Source organism: Dendropsophus ebraccatus, chromosome 10, assembly GCF_027789765.1.
Source record: "Dendropsophus ebraccatus isolate aDenEbr1 chromosome 10, aDenEbr1.pat, whole genome shotgun sequence".
NCBI lineage: Eukaryota > Metazoa > Chordata > Amphibia > Anura > Hylidae > Dendropsophus > Dendropsophus ebraccatus.
Window position 1 is genome coordinate 10424309 of NC_091463.1, and position 16859 is coordinate 10441167.

A 16859-nucleotide genomic window follows, 5' to 3' on the forward strand; every position below is an offset into this window, starting at 1 on the left:
GAAGTCACAAAACTGATTGGTAGGGTGGGGAGCCAATGGCTCTTGACCCTGTCAATCAGAGCTCTGCATTTAACTCCAGGCGCTCATCAGGAGGACCAGACCCGGACAGTTTAGAGGCAATTTGCAGCACCTGCAACACCAGATTTTCATTGTTTTCTCTATTTACTGATTTATGGGGTTAGTGATAACCAGTAGCCATATAGTAGTCTTATTTGTGTGCAGTTGAAATACTAAGCACAAGTAGTAGTAAGCATGAGTGAAAGCTTATGAAGGCTGTGTTACATGGCCCAGTGTGCTGGGAGAAGAGAGCGATGACCTGTAAGCTCAGCGCTCACTTACCCCTCCTTTCCTGCCCACTGCCTGGGCTATTACACACACAGACAGCAATCCGGGAGCAAAGGGAGGGGAGGCCCATCGGAGTCAGTGTCAGTCTGCTGCCGCAGTTCCCATTGCGCTGAGCGTGACGCCATAGACTGTCACTGCGTAGACTGTCATTGCACACATGGTGATTTTTTAACAAGTTAAAAGACCACAATCGGCCAACATTGTGCATGTCTACTGATCTACTGATCATGGCCTTTCAACATGAGCTATTACACTAAACAATTATTGGCCTGAATGGTTTGTATTTGTCCAAGTAAGGCAGATAATCTGATATTGCATGTAGATAACACCAAGTCTGCATGTGGTAGTAATTTTTCGGATAAAACATTATTTTTTCTCAGAAAATTGTGCAGCCATTGGTCACTGTGCATATGCTCATATTAAAGCTCTGTACTGTTCTGATCTTTACTCTGGCACCCATAGACTAGACTGTGTCAATACTGTGTGTTACATTATGTGTTAAAGAACAGAACTTTTCTTGCCTAGAACCAATTATTTGAGAATATAGTGCCCCTCCATATATTATATACAGTGAATATAGAAATTATTACTAATTTATTTTTCTCTGAAGATCCTTTTAAGCTCTGTCATGTTGGATGGGGACCATAGGTAACAATCTTTTCAAGCCTCTCCAGAGATGTTCCATTGAGTTCAGGACAGGACTTAAAGAAGCAGTTCACAAAAATTATTATTGCCCCCCCCCCTGGTAGGCGCTGGCAAATATACTCACCACAGCTGATTGTGTCCCGTGGCGCGGCTTCGTTCCGGTCCCACGGTCAAATCCGGGGCGCGCTCACTTCAGCCTCTGCAGTGACTCCTCTTCTGTGTCCTGTGATTGAACGCCGGAAGTCACGCACTTCCATAGAGAATGCATTAAAGTGTGTGAGTTCCGGCGTTCAATCACAGGAGACAGAAGAGGAGTCTCAGCAGAGGCTGAAGTGAGTGCGCGCAGGATTTGAACAGCGATGCGGGACCACAATGAAGCTGCGCCGCGGGACACCGATCAGCTGCAGTGAGTATATACGTGCCAGGGCCTACCGGGAGTGGGGGGGCAATAATGATTTTTTGTAAACTGCTTCTTTAAGGTAATTGACAGAGCCCAACATGGAGATGCCTATATTATAGGATACTGTCTACTGAGGGGGATAACTACCAGGGGTATTATCTATGAGGGATGCCTACTGGGGTGGGGGGTAACTACCAGGGAGATTACCTACAGGGACATGCAAACATGGGGATCTGACATACTGTGTTGGGATTACCTAAAAGGAAGTTGCCTATCTACCAGAGAACATAGCTATGCAGAGAGCTATATGAGTTATACTACCTATTGGGGTGGCCTACCTGCACAAAGAGGCCTATCTACTATATGGATGCACAGAAGGGGCCTAACTACTACATGGGTGTGATCTGAGATCTCTGCCTATATCTATTAGGTATAATAAAATATTAATTTCAATGGAGGCTCTCAACCTCAATACCCCTTTTTCCCCAGTGTTTTTTTTTGTATAAAATGTAACTTCTATTTGGTTCTTTAATTAAAAGTAAATTGTGACTTTATGTACTGTTCTGTTTAGACTTGAGGTAGTTGCCAGTTAAACAGTTATCAGTGTCCACCAACCTTGCTTCCATAGGGAACACTTATCCAATATCTGCTCAAAATGGCTGTGTCCTCTGACACTATGACACTTCAATAGCAACTGTTAAGAAATTGCCCATTAAGCCGTTGCCTGGATTCCACTGGTATGGTATATTACAGGTTAGGCACACTAGCTTATCACTACCCTGAGTGGCTGTGTCCCCCTGACTGGATGCCATTCTAACATCAACTTCTGTGTATCATTTGGCATATCGCCATTTAAACATGCTTTTTAAGTTGCTTTTGTACAACACTACATTGCTCAGACGCAATTAGTATCAGCTAGCGGTAAAACTATTTGTCCTCTGCTGCCTTTCTGTCTATCTCATCTCTTATTTGTCCATTTGTACTAAAGAGTTAGCTGCAGACTATCTCTAGATTTGGATCTCAGTGAAGTATTTAAAATATTTCCTTGCCTACAACTGCTAACATGTTTTGCCAGTCCTTGCTGGCTTTATCAAAGACGGCAAAAAGAGAAACTAAGAAAAGAGGGGTATTGTGGTTGAGAGCTTCGGTTGAAATAAATAGCTACAGTATATGGGCACAGAGGGGCCTTACTACTATATGGAGACACAGGAGGGACCTAACTACTGTGTGGGGGTACAGAGAGCATCTATAATATATGGCTAAACAAAAGGTCCTAACTACTATATGGGAGCACATGGAGGCCTGACTAGTATATTAGGAATACATAGGGGTCTAACAACTATAGACACCTATACTATATGGAGGCCAGTGAAGCCTAACTACGATATAGGTGCACAGAAGGGCATAGATATTATATGGGAATGCAAAAAGTCCTGACTACTATATGAGGGACTCAGAGTGGGCTAACTACTATATGGAGACAAAGAGACATAACTAATATATGGAGGGTACAGAGGGGTCTGACTAATATATGGGGCACATATGGGTCTATGTTCTATGTGGAGGCACAAAAGGGGCTTATCTACTACATGAGGGCACAGATGGGATTCCTTACTGCTATGTAAGGGCATAGAGTGGGCCTAAATACTACATTATTACAGTGTGGAGCATTACTAATTGAGAGTTTATACAGAGGTAAGGATGATGCAGAAGTGAATTTATACAGAGGTAAAGATGGGGCAGAAGGCCAAAATGTTTCTCTGGTAAACCCTTTTGTCACATGTTTACGTGTTGAGGCCGGGAGAAGTCTTTATGATAGCCTTGGCCAGATGGAAAAAAATAAGTAAAAGTGACTGACACCAATCAGGGAAGTGTCACTTCAAGTGACTGGAAGTGTCATTTCTTATATGGTGGATAGGACCTGTGTAGAATTGGTATTTACCTCTATATGAGTCTGGGGAATTGTATTGGGGAAATACTGGTCTGTGTATAATGTATTTCCCTATGTGGTGGTAAGGGCAGTGTATTGGTCATGATTTACCGTTTTACTGCAGACTTCAGGATATGCTGGTACAGACATTTCTAAAAGCTTGTATTTTGCAAGGGAGCCATTGACACAGATATAGATGAATTTAGGATAGGACTGGGTCAACATGCCATTCCCTACTGGTTTCTTCTCTGGTGGCCTCCAGGATCACCTCCAGGATCCAGGTTCCCCTAGTGGGCCCTAGGTACCACAGGTTTGGGGACCTATGAAGACGCCAATTCCAGAGCGTGTCTGCTGCAGGACGTGGAAGTTTATCTGGTTGAGTGGGCCCTAATGTTTTCAGGAGGAGAAAGACTTTCAGACGTGTAGCACTGGTTAATGGTATTCTTAAATCACCTCAACAAGGTAACTTTCGAGGCTGGCTTTGCTTTCTTGGGCCCAGACACTGCAGAAACAAAGAGTCCCAAACTCTTAAGTCCTGAGTTTTTTTCACAAGTATCAAAGAACAGCTCGTTTGACATCAAGGGTGTGAAGTTTGGCATGAGTCTCATCTTATGGATCTTATGGGAGGAAGATGTTCTGATTAACATTGGATACAGATGCCACTTTTGGTAGGAGGGTCTCATGCTGAGAACTAGGCAATCTTTAAGAATTCTAAGGAAAGGCTTTTTAGCAGAGAAGGCTTGTATGTCTCCTACCCTTTTAGCCAAAGTAATAACTAAAAGTCTTGCACAATATAACTTTAATGTCTGCTGTAGTGATGAGCGAATAGGGAAATATTCGAATATTCGATATTCGTACGAATATCTCCCGAATATTCGATCGCATATTCGATCCCATTAAAGTCAATGGGAACAAGTATTCGATTATTGAAAAACATCTACTCGACCACTAGGAGGTAAAAAACGGAAGCTGGGGGATTTGAACTCTTATAGAATATTTCTCGAATATTCTGCGAACTATTCGATAATATTCGATAGATCGAATACCTTACTATTCGATCAAATATCTATTCGATCGAACAGTATTTGCTCATCACTAGTCTGCTGATGACAGTGGTTCAAAAGGTGTCTGCGTCAAGGCATCAGAAACTTGAGCCTTTACCTCATCCAGATACTGACTTCTTTTTGAAGTAGGAGGAAGAAGCATCCGGAAATGCTTAGCTTTCTGTGTAAAGCTCCTCCTGCGGGCTAAAAAATGTTCCATACGGCCTGCGTTGAAGGTAAAATTTGGGATTCATAGAGATGGAGTTGATGTTGAAGCTGAAGAACCTGCAAATCCTGGAAGCAGAGGGGTAAGACTTCTGTAAATTGAAGATAGTCATGCTTATCCAGCATTTCCCATGCTTGCCATGCATCAGTGTCTCTGAGATGGTGCTTGAGATGAGCCAGTCGTCTAGATACAGCATGACATACACTATTTGAAGCCTTAAATGAGTTGCTAGGACAACGAGGTGCTGAATAGAGGCCAAATAGAAGACAGGTGACCTGGTAATTTGCTATCTGACTTTTACTGGCAACTAAAAACCCTCAGGAACCTCCAATGAGCTTGGAGAATCGAAACATGGAGGTAGGCATCCTTGGGATCCAAGGCTGCCATGTAATCCACTTATTTCAGGACTACAATGACGTAACGGATGGACTCCATCTTAAATAGAGATGAGCGAACCGGGTTCGGGTTCGGGTCCATCCGAACCCGAACAATCGGCATTTGATTGGCGGGGGCTGCTGAAGTTGGATAAAGCTCTAAGGTTGTCTGGAAAACATGGATACAGCCAATGACTATGTCCATGTTTTCCACATAGCCTTAGGGCTTTATCCAACTTCAGCAGCCACCGCTAATCAAATGCCGAAAGTTTGGGTTCGGATGGACTCCAGCATGCTCCAGGTTCACTCATCTCTAATCTTAAACCACTTCTTCATCAGGCTACACTCTATCTGGGGATTCTCCAGTGGAGGAAGGCTCAAAGTCAGAATTTAGAAGGCCATCAGAACACAGAGGGAAGCGTGCTTAGCTACGAGCAGCAGCATTCTCTGACTTATGATGATTCCTTACCTCCAAGAAGCCTTGAGACAGCTGGGACTTGAATCATCCAAAGAATTCAAAGGCCTCTGAATGGAAATCTTCACCTCCAGCAGAAGCAGCACAGTCCTGTAAGATATCTGGAAAATCATTATCCGAGAGAGGCTGCTTGCAGCTAAGGCACTGCCTGTGCCTTTCCTTCCTTCTTCTCTTGCCCATTGATGTCTGCTTTTGCCATCTATCCATCCTAAAGGAAAGCATACAGAAGCAATCAAATAAGGTGGAAACAATACGGATGCAAAGGGGGGCAGAACACTCAGTCCCTTGCATACCTAATTACACCAGGGTAGGCACACCTGGCAGATTGTTCATAGAGAAACCATAGGGTGTTTTTACATAGAAAGATTTATCTGACAGATTTTGAAAGCCAAAGCCAGGAATGGATTTGAAAAGAGGATAGATCCCAATCTTTCCTTTATGACCTGATCCCTTTTTAGAGTCTGTTCCAGATTTTGGCTTTAAAGATCTGTCAGAAAAATCTGTCTGTGTAAACGCACCATCAACAGAAGCAACAATATATGCAAAAACTTCCACCAAAATAGGGGGATGGGGTTTACTGCAGACATCACCAATCAGATTCAGGATTGAGACCAGAAGTGATATAATCTGCTTTGGCTATTACAAGGCTGTGAGCCATGCTCCAGGCCACCACTGCACCCACCTCTGGTGAAGACCAGCAGGCCGCTTAGACTTTGCTCCCTGGTGTTCCTTACACTATCACTAGCAGTGGTTCAGTAGATTCACATCTCCAGTCATTACAGGCCAGTATTTGGCTAAGCAGGCAGCTCTGTTTCTGTCGGAATCAGAAAGAAGTGGAGATGACTGGGCATCATCACAGCAGCAGGGGATCAGGACAGATAAGTATGTGGGTATTTCTAAAAAAAATAAACATATCTTCCCCAGACAACCCCTTTAACTCAATTACGCACAATTATGTCCATATTATGAAGAAAAAAAAAACTCAGTGGTCTAGCATTGATTGCCAGTTCCTGGCAAGGCAGGAATGTGTGCCCTTTAATTATTGGAATATTACAGTTCTGTAAGTCCATACCCAAATAGAAGTGATACAGAGAGCACTAATGGTCCATGGGTTAGGGGGTGCATTATTTGTTCTACCAGTCTAGTAAATTACCCTGTACTTTATCCTGTTGTTCTCCACCTTACCCCTTTCTTTACTCCATTTTTCTAATGGCATACTATTCTACTTTTCAACTCTTCATACTAGCTTTATCGATCTTGTCCCTGTCATACTTTAGCTTAACCATGTGTCCCTTGCCCTTCCTCAATTCGCTTTGTACTACCTAGGTCCGTGATGGCAGACCTATGGCACACGTGTCAGCTCTGACACACGTGGCCATTTTTGATGACAAGGATAAAACATTTGCTGTGGTTTAGTGTAGACACTCTGTTCCGGAAGTCTGTAGGCCAAATCAACAGCCACAGGGGACGCATCTCTGGAGGCCCTGTGATTGCCAATATGAGCAACCACATAACCACCGCAACTATCATCCAATCTACTGTCCTGGGGTGTCGGGGATTTCTAATTGACCATCATTACTTAGATAAGTTATGTGGTATTCTACCACGGGTGTTGCAGTTGTATACACCCTTCGCAAAAGTCTGTACTTGTAATTGTACTGTTGTGGTGATGAAAGTAGTACTAAAGTTTCGTCACTAGATGTCACTTTATTGTATATGTGAAAGCTGCACATCTGAAGGATATAAAGGGTTACTGTTTCCTTATGTGTCACCAGAACCTGTAGACCAGTAGGATTCTTGTTTTCTTCTCTCCTATCACCTCTCCTCTTATTTCTTCTGTTGCTCTCTTCACCCACTCACAACGCACGTTAGTTACACTAGGGAAGTAAGTGACATTGGTAGAGGAAGTGCAGGAGTCTTTCGTGTTGGGCATTGTGGAAGAAGGACGCAAGCTATATAGCTCTCCACAGTGTTCCTATCTGGGCCCTGGCCCTCTTCCAGGTCCCCTACCAGGTCCCCTACCAAGCGCAGTCTTAGCTAGCACCCCATATGGGAAGGATGCAAGACAGGACACCTCTAACAACTTTCTCACTAGTAACGCTACAAAGCACTCTGCAGTGTTAAAGCTTCTTAGGAGAGGACCAGCCAGAGACAACCTCAACCCAAACCGTGGACAAGGAGAAGTTACAGTGCAGGACAGTATCCACTAAAGCAAAAGAGCTAGGAACTGGTCTAGATGGAGCAATGTTGCAGTAGCCTATGAACTCCATCTCGCAGTGCGGGTGTCAGCAGGGAACCCTCATCATTCCGCTCATCCCAGGTAACAAGGTCTGGGGCCTGTGTCACCCCCTAGGAAGGTTCAGCCGAGCCTAGTGGGCATAAGGTAGTGTGAAGACTAATCAAAAGTCAATACACGGGCAGAGTTGTTGTTCTTCTAAGTATTCTACCTCATTATCCAACATCCCGGCAGAGCACAGTACTACATAGGTTTGGACTCTCACCTTCGGTGTGGAAGCAAAATGGACGGTCAGTTGTCAAATGGTAAGGTGTGCCACTAGTTCTATGGTGGTTGGCCGAGATGTAGCTGGACCCTATGATGTTATGTCGTGACCCCAGTGCCGGTTGGGCACACCTGCTTTTATTTTAAAGGGCCGGTTACACCTTGTTCCCCTGTGGACAGTGACCTGCTGTCACGGTACTGTCACGGTGGTCCGGAGTGGAGTAGAGACCCACCCGGACTATTGGTACTGCTACCCACAAAAAGGGGAAATGTCCCAATGAGTGTTTGTGTGCTGTGTTGGTGCAGGATGAGGAATCACAGAGTCTCTTTATCATAAATAAAATCTGTTTACTCTGAAGATACTTGTAAGCAGCAGAACATACAGCTTTGCATTGCCAGAATACTTTACACTTGATAAGACACTTGATAGTTAAGGATCCAGATCTGTAATTAGAGTATAGAAGGTAGCACCGTCATGCCGACTGGGTTGTGCACTGAGAGATACAAAGAAGAATAAGAGGAGCAGAGAGGAGGATGTTGTGAGAGTTCCAACCCAAGTAGTACTGTGTTCTGCCGGGATGTTGGAGGTAGAAATAGAAGAAGACTTGAGAGAGAATACTTGTGCCCGTGCATCGACTCTTGTTGGAATGAACCACCTATTGCCCTACCAGTGTCGGCAGACCCGTCCTAGTAGGTGACATAAGCCCTAGACTCTGTTACCTGGGATGAGCGGAATGCTGAGGGTTCCCTGCTGACACCCGCGCTGCAAGATAGAGTTCATAGGCTTCTAGCAACTTTGCTCTATCCGGATCAGTTCCTAGCTTTGTTTTTGTGGATACTGTCCTGCACTGCTGTCCACCGGTTGCCCACAGCGTGGGTTAAAATGATCTTTGACTTGTCCTTTCTAGTGAAGGGTTTAACACTGCATAGTGCTGAGTGGAGTTACTTGAAGAGAAACTGTTAGCTTCATGTGCCTGATTCTTAGCGTAGACTGCACACTGAGACTGGGGACAAGGGCCCAAATGAACCACTGTAGGGAGCGCTCTAGCTGGTGGCCTTCCTCTGCAAAGTCCAACATCAAAGAACCTCTACACATCTTCTACCCACGTGACTTCCTATCTACAGCCCCTGTAAGGTGTGCTGTGAATGGGTGAAGAGTGCATATAGAAGAAGTAAATAAAAGAGATGATAGGATAGAAGAAGAAAGTACTTTCATTGGTCCACAGATCCATGTGACATATAAACAAGCAATAAGCCTTTCAATCCTACAGCTGTGCAGCAACTAAGCACATATACTTACAATAGCGACATCTTGTGGCGAAACTTTAATACTACTACATTACCACTTACCAAAAGTTCAGGCTTTTGCGAAGGGTGTAACCAATAGCAACACCCGTGGTGGTATTTCTTGAAGATGGGGATCTAGGAAACGTTCCTCAGCTCAGTGATGATAAGTGGGTCAACACCCTGATATTTGTTTTACAGATCTCTCTGTTTATACTAATGAACTAAACTTAAAGTTATATAATCTATATTAGAGCATCCAACCTTGGTTCAAATCAAAGAAAATATATATAGGGTCAACCTCAACTTATATACCTATACTAACCCCATAAATAATCAACAGAAAAAATCTTTTATAAATCCAAATTAATTTTTATTAAAGCACAACAACCTGTAATCCCATAAAAAACATATACACACAGACAAGTTAAAAAATAGGAGGGGTCAGGACAAAAAATAATACACAATTGATCACAAAAATTCTATCATGTTTCACAAAAAAACCAAATTGATTATACCAGTATACACATTACATATGGCAGTCTCTGCATATTGCACTAGCTGAATTAGTATTAGTAATTGTATATTGCACTAAACCCTAGGTAGCAGCAGATGTTTATTGCACAAGCTGAAAAATATATCACAACTACTGTATATTACATCCATAAAAAGTACATATAGCAGCACACAAGTATTGCACAAAAAGTCCCAGTCATGGATATGTGTGTCGCATCCCTGTTAGGATGCAACCATGCATGTGCTCACTATATCCCTATGCACAGTAAACCATATATCCAATTGCCACACTACAGGGTTAGTGTTCCCCTCAAATAACCATCAGAAAGATATATAGGGATCAATACACTCACCCAGTCAGAATGTCCTGACTCCTCCACTCCACACCCCAACGCGTTTCACCACTGCTTTTACCAGGAGCGATCGCTTTTGCGTAGGGTGTAACCAATAGCAACACCCGTGGTGGTATTTCTTGAAGATGGGGAAACTTTCCTCAATGATGCTCAATGATGATAAGTGGGTCAGCACCCTGATATTTGTTTTACAGATCTCTCTGTTTATACTAATGAACTAAACTTAAAGTTACAAGGTTTTGGCAAAAGTTTTGATGTTATGTTTGGATACATAAAAGCTTTTGAAAGTAAACTTCAAATTTAAAAAGTGAGATATAGAAACTAAAACTTATAAGCATTTTCGAGAAACAAAGTATTTTGAGAAGGCCAGTGCAGCTGTACAAAATGAAATGGAACCCTTGCATATAAAGTATGTTTTTGACTTGACTAGTTCATTGATTAAATCAATTTAGAAGCCTAAAACAGACCATAAAAATAATTAAATATCCTGATGGAATAGTCTACAGTAGTTTGAAATTAAATTGGTTCCAATGGATGCAAATTGATGATTTGGAGATCTTGCATAATTTGAAGACAGCATCTGGACTCAGGTGTTTGTCGATTTGAGGTCAAAATCTGGAAAGGTGCCGTTTGGAGAATAAAGAGGACTGCCACTACAAACAGGAAATCTGAAGTGCCTGAAACTGATAACCAGACACTTTTAGCACCCTGAAAAATATAGCAATGGCAATTAATTTTTCCCTTTATGCACTTTTGTGGGACCTTTTTCTCAGCATTAAATAATATCAAAACCAACAAAAGAAACATATTGAAAGATGCAGTTAGTAGTGCTTGTTTGGGCTTGAAGTGTATAAAATACCAACCTTCAACTGAAGATTTAGCCAATGAAATTCAGCACAAAAAAAAAAAAAAAAGAATCACTAATAGGTTAGTTAAAGAATTCCCCCTCCCCCTAACTCATCTTCATTCACTGCACCCCACATTATGTTATAATATTAAAACTAACAAAAGAAACCAACTGACAGATGAACAAAGAAGTCACTAAGCAGGTAAGTTTTTAGGTTATTAAATACAGTTAAATATTACAATTATACATTTTTGTTATTTAAACTATAAGTATGTTTTTTTTTTTTCTTGAAGTGACAGACCACCCAAGTTATGCTCTTTTTCTGGCGAATTTGGACGCACCAAGCTCAAAAGGTGGCCCATCACTGACCTAGGTTCACCCCTATACCCTTCCCCAAGTCACCTTATACCCTGCCCATCACAAAGTCACCTTATAACCTGTCCTTCACCAAGTCACCTCTATACACTGCTCTTCACCAAGTCACCTCTATACTCTGCTGCAGTGTCCCAGAACACGCTGTCTGTTTCTCACTGTCAGTTCACTTTTGCTATTACAGCCATGCCTGTTCTGGAAACTATTTGCACTGCAACTGTGACTATGTAGTCCCTATTACTCTCAGGTTCATGTATATTGTATATGTGTTTAACTCAGTGCAGTGGTATGCAAAGGCTGAGGATCACGTGACCATGTCCTGTAACCATGGTTCCTCCAATGGCTGTCGAGCTTTGACCAGGAGTACCATGTGACTTCCTGTTCTACCTCAGTCTTGTCCTCCACCTTCAGGAGACAAGTTGTGTGTTTGTGTCTCTCTTCACCTTCAGAAGAGTGGACCTGGTGCTCTGCTGTAACAGATCCTGGCTGTCCGTCTGCTCAAGTGCCTGGAGTATCCTCTCATCTGGGTGTTGTTCCTGTTATTCATCTCCTCAACAAGTCAAGATTCATACCGCAAGTACTCTAAGTCCACCCAGCATCTCTATTCTTCTCTCATTACTACTCCCATCATCCGGCACGTTTCACCTCAGCCTATGCAGCACCACCTTAGCTCTGTCTTTACAAGTCTGCTATATACCCGGTTGCATCCTGATAACCTCAGTTACAATAAAAGTGTAACCACCGCTGTTACTGAACCCTGGCATTGTTGTCCGTTTACTGGTGCCCTGACTAGGTACAGCGAAGAATCGCATGCCCAGTAGCAATTCTACCGCAGTATCCGCAGACCGGTCCCTCAGCTGTGCCACCCTCAGGCCCTGTACTGTGACAAGCCTATACCCTGTAGCTGCCCCGGTTCCTGCCCGCTCACAACACCTGCACTGCGAAGTGACCCCCACGGGTCAGGGCATCGCACTGCCCCTAACCAAATCACCTTATACACTGCCCTTCTCCAAGTCACCTATATACCATACCCTTCACTAAATCCTCTTATACCCTGCCCTTCTCCAAGTCACCTCTGTCCTGTGCCCTTCCCCAAATCACCTTATACCTTGCCCTTCTCTAAGTCACCTCTATACCCTGCATTTCCTCAAGTCACCTCTATAGCCTGCCCTTCCCCAAATCACCCTATACGCTGCCCTTCTCCAAGTCACCTGTATACCCTGCCCCCCACCAAGTCCTTTTATACCCTGCCCATACCCATGTCACCTCTTTCCACTGCTGCTTACCAAATCAACGTATGCCCTTCCCATCACCAAGTCACCTTTATACCCTGCCCTTCACCAAGACCCCCCTTCCCGCCTGTCCATAGATTCTCCTACACCAGCAGCAGCTTAGCCCAAGAATACAGATGTATAGTAGCAGCTTTCATCCCAGTGCTGCCAGTTTTAGTGATCAGGTCTAGGGCCAGAAAGTGTGACTGTTATATGGATGATGAAGTGCGTCCATATTACACTCATGTAAAATTGGGCCCAGGATGGGTTTTCAAAATGGGGAAGTTCTGTGCTGATAAGGAAGCCAGGGTGGTTATCTTCATCTGCAAACATTTTACTCAGCAGTATAGTGGAGTTTTGTTGCAAAACAGCAGTTTACAGCACAGATATTGTAAATTAAACCAAATGTAGATGAAGCGAAGTGAATCCACATTGTGTCCGCAGTGTCAAAACTGAACGTTGTGCCACAGTATTTCATCAGTATCAAAAGCCAAAGCCATGAGTGGGTCCAAAACACTGTGTAAATCTTTCTATTATACTATTCTCTGTTCCACTCCTGATTTAGACTTATGAATGCTCATACAAAATAGTGACCAAAATACTGCTGTGTGAATACCCTAGAGTCATACGTAGCAGCATTATAGTACCAGGGAAGTAGATTCGATTTAATAAATCTTGTACACAAACTGAAGGAACTGAGTCGAGATATGCTGCAGAAACCCAAGGCTCCCCTCAGATATACAGCAGTGTATTTTTCAGCCTATACTTCCCGTCAGGAAAAATATACTGTGTGAACATAGCCTTCTAGTAGGAGAATAAGCATGGAATTCAGCACTTGTAGAGGTGGCGCTTTCACTGAAGATGAGCAGATGGCGTGTGTCTTGTCAGCTGTTGACGAAGGACGCAGTTCCTTCTGCTGTTTTTTCTCTATGGAAATGTAAGGCATCTTTCATCTTAAGTCTAGGGTTACAGCGGGAGGGTCCTTGAATTTTGTCAGGGTTTTCTAATGAACTTGTATGGCCGCCTTCTTTACAAGGATAGCTTGTCGCTGTTAGTTTACCACTATCGCAGTGAGCGGTCCTGGTATTATTCTCTATGGCATTTGTGAGTTATATTGGGGTTAAAATCTCTCCCGTCTGTTTTGTGTTTTTATGTATTTAATTTTTAATAATGTCTGTTGAATTTTTTATTGTGACTGGCCCTGAAAATAATCAGATATTTAGTAATGCACTGTGGTTTTCCAGTCTGCACCCGAAGGCATGCTGGGAGTTGTGGTTTCTCGATAGCTGAAACATCTGTGTTCAGGAGGATCCAGATGGGCCGAGCTGCTGAGTATGTATGACCATCAGTACTGGTCACATATGGAGGAAGAGCAGGGGAACCATAACAAGTATGTAACAATAATATCAAGATTTTTTTTTTCTCTCCATGATTCTAGTTAAGAATAGTTTTATTTTGTGTGATCTAAGAGTATTGTAGTTGTGAATCATGAGATTATCTGTTTATTGGTGTAATCCAGTCATTTAGCATAACCGCTATTTATTCATGAACATCCATTTTTATGTGGACGTCCTCCTTTATAGTATATGCATGCAGATATGTTGAGGTGTGTACTGTATAAGTATACAATAGGAAATTGGACATTGTGAGGATACATTCACAAACATTTAGTCCGCTGCGGATTTAATCATAAATATAAATGAATAGCTAAAATCTGCAGCGCACTAAGTATGTGTGAACATACCCTAAAAGTTTCTGCTATAAGAGAATTTTTAATAGAAGGAACACAAAGGGGGGAATCAATGAAATTTTTTATAACGTCTGCTTGGGTTATTAGCTATTGCCGGCAGCCTAACTTAGTAGGTGGCGCACGCTGCTATCAGTTTGGTGCACTGTAAACTTCTGGGCCGAAATTGTTGTTCAAGTTGTTTTAGGCAATGTTCCCACAATGGGAAAATGACGGTCATCTTTCTAGACATCCATCTAATTGGTAATGATTGCCGCAAATAATGTTCATGAAAGATGGACGTCATTTTCCTGTTGTGTGAAGATAGCCTTAGAGTGATTACGAGTAGAACCGCTTATGTGCTAAAAACTGTTGTGGTGCAAAACCCTGCAGAAAGCTGTAGTTATTCCCCCAATGTTGGATTTGTACAGGGTCCCATCCACATTATGTTGCTAAACATATATGCATGTCTGATGCAGTGTATGTACAGTCCCACATGTCTGATTAACTTCGAATTAGAAATGTATAAGTGTAGCATCTACTTTTTTTGCTGTATTGATTAGTGTAGCAGGTTAATCTACAACAACCAGAGAGGAACATGAAAGTGTAACTACCATTTAAAAAAAAACTTCTGACATAGCAACATGTCAGAAGTGTATATCGGTTGGGGTCTGGCTGCTGAGAATCCTGCTGATATACCCCAGCTGGACCCTGACCGATTACAGTTTTGACAGGTCAGACGTTTTTTTAGATGGTAGTTACATTTTAAAGATGAGCGAATCTGAAGCATGCTCAGGTTCATCCAACTTGAGCGTGTGGCACTTGGTTAGGGTGGGCTGAAGGAGTTGCATACAGCCCTTAGGCTGCCTAAAAAACATGGATACAAATAGGCTATGTTCACACAGTGTAATGAATTCGGAAAATTATAGCCCTAGTGTGGTCATTGCAAACAATGACCGTAGGTTTTCAAAATTTATTGTGTTTTATTGATTTTAATAGAACAACAGCCATTGTTGTGTACTCAGTGCATTAACTATGGCCGTTGTTTACTGGGGCCGTACAAAATAATAAACATATCTGTTTTCATTCACACCCATATGGCCAGCAGATTCTATGGGTGGAAAATAATGTTGCTACAGCTAATAATTGGCAATATTGGCCCGAAGGAACACGTAATACAGCGGGTGTGGTATTACACTGTGTGAACATAGCCATAAGCTGTATGCATACTTTACAGAACTCACTAGGGCTGCATCCAACTTCTGCAGCCATCGGTAATGAAATGCTGCAGGCTCAAATTGGATGAACTCGAGCATGTTTGAGATTCGCTCATCTCTAAAGAACATGTCAAGCATATGGCTCATAGACACCTAGGAGCACATGATAGTACAAGTGTGAATGCATTTATTCCACACCCACATTTATCCATCGGATGTAGCCAATAAACACTATGTAAAAGGAGCCTTCCAGAGCTTCTCAGAATAAGCTTCATTACTTAGTATCACTGAGATGACGGCTTATAAATAGCTGTATTCTGTGTGTGGGATGTGCGGTAGCACAGCGTCCCCTCTCTGCAGATACACGATTAGTCTGTGGTGACAGCTGTACGTTGCTATTTGGCTGGTGCAACAGGAGATCCTGACAGACTTCACTATGCCATATGTGTGTACAGCCGGGCAAATAATCTTCTTCTCAAGTGGCTAAAGATGAAGTGCAAAGGGCCCCGTGCCTGTCAGTAATTGTGAAATATTTCTGGCAGGTTATGCAGCTGCTTGTGTAGAAGACATTACATAGAGCTACGCTACTTCTGGGATAAAAACTTAGGAAGTGTAATGGATTCGACTCCTGTGGCGCTGTATTCTGGGACCAGCCATAACTTTGTTAAATGATAAATTAAAAGAGTAAACCTAGATGGCTGGTAGGAGGTAACATAGAAAAATGGAAATTAAAATGTGTACAGACTGTTAGGCCTATAGGTTAGTGGTGCACAGCAGCAATGACCCAGATGTACTAATGCATCTGTGCCAGAATTACCGTAACACACAGGAGTTTGCTCCACTTTTATTATGTGATTCAGACACTTTAGAGATCTTTATCCACTGGGTCCCAAAAGGGGGAGTGATCTTAGTATAAAAGAGACGTGGCCTAAGGCGTGCGGCTGTGTACCAAAAAGTCTGGCTCACAATTCTGACGCAAACTAATAGTTGGTGTACACTTTAAGTATCACCACAGTGATAAATCTGGCGCATTCGCAGACTGTCTACTCCACGTTTGCACACAGAAAGTTTTAATACATCTGGGTCAATTTTCATACTATATTCCAGGTTACTGCCATGAGAGATGTCTTTTATAAATTACTTTAAAACAGACTTTTTTATTTGTTCTCCTTAACATACAGACTATGCAGATATAATAGGTTTTTAACCCAATCAGCCTTAATGGCTGTCCTGTAATAGAACTAATGCAGTCAGCCATAGTGTCTGTATCTTGTACTAACCTGCATAAAAGAGCTCTTACATGTCAAAAGTTTTTTCAAATGACAGGGACTATCT

The 16859-nt window shown here is 42.6% G+C and overlaps 1 long non-coding RNA gene across 1 annotated transcript in view; it reads left to right on the forward strand.

Moving 5' to 3' along the window:
* LOC138766180 (uncharacterized) overlaps nt 1-13958 on the forward strand; it is a 21953-nt gene extending 7995 nt beyond the window's left edge. The window contains exon 4 of the long non-coding RNA XR_011358698.1: nt 13826-13958. This is a non-coding gene — a long non-coding RNA (uncharacterized lncRNA). The remainder of the gene's footprint in view (nt 1-13825) is intronic.
* The last annotated feature ends 2901 nt before the right edge of the window (nt 13959-16859 follow it).